Raw genomic sequence first — 888 nt, forward strand, 5'->3', positions numbered from 1 at the left:
TAGGAAGTTTTGTGGGCACAGCAGCCTGGGGAAGGGGCTTGGCTGCAGCCTTCCCGCAGGCAGGGAAGTGGGGCAAGGCTGGGGGGGGGTCTGGCAACGCCGTCTCTCCCTTGCATCATGCTTGTAACCGCAAGCAGCACTTTGCAAATAAAGGATTTGACACGTGCAATGGGAAGCGGACGTGAGTTTTGCTGTGCAGCTCACTTTTCCGGAGGATTTCATGTTGCCCGTTCTGCACGCAGCCCCTGCACAGCTGGGGAGAGCTGTCAGGGCCAGCAGCAAGTTACAGCTTGCTTTTTGGCTCCTGGTGTGGCTTTGTCACTCTAAGGGACAAATTGCTGTCACCATCCCCCAACCCACCTTTGCTAGGTGCTTCACTCACCACAATGAAATTTCTCATATACATGAGGGGGGGAAATTGTAAATGGAAGTGGCCAAGGAGTCAGTTTTAAAGTGGAAGCTGAATGTGTCTGTTCCTGTCTTTGCTTTTTGTAATGACAAGAAAATTATGTAGTGGGATTATACTTCAGTTTGAAATATTCATTGTGTGGATGAGACAAGTTTTGCAGCTTCTCTTTGTTGTTTGTGGGGGAGCCAAGTGCTCGCTGCCTGCTGCTGCACAACCTTTAATCTAGACACAAAGAAGGCAAGTCATGATGAGTGCATTTCCCTGGCTCTTCAAAGCAAAAAGCAGCTGGGCCTGCTTGAGGAGAAAAAAATACATCACGGAGAGCAGTCAGGCAGATTGATATAACTGTGCTGTGTTTTATCTGGAGGACGTTGCTGTCTGAGTACTTCATATAGCCTGTTGGGGAGGGGTATCCATGCCTGGCCTAACCCTGGTTCCGCTCTGCCTGCTCTCCCTGCCCACAACCAGCCCTCCCAAGC

Source organism: Apaloderma vittatum, unplaced genomic scaffold (assembly GCF_000703405.1).
Source record: "Apaloderma vittatum isolate BGI_N311 unplaced genomic scaffold, ASM70340v1 scaffold1138, whole genome shotgun sequence".
In the NCBI taxonomy this organism is placed as follows: Eukaryota; Metazoa; Chordata; class Aves; order Trogoniformes; family Trogonidae; genus Apaloderma; species Apaloderma vittatum.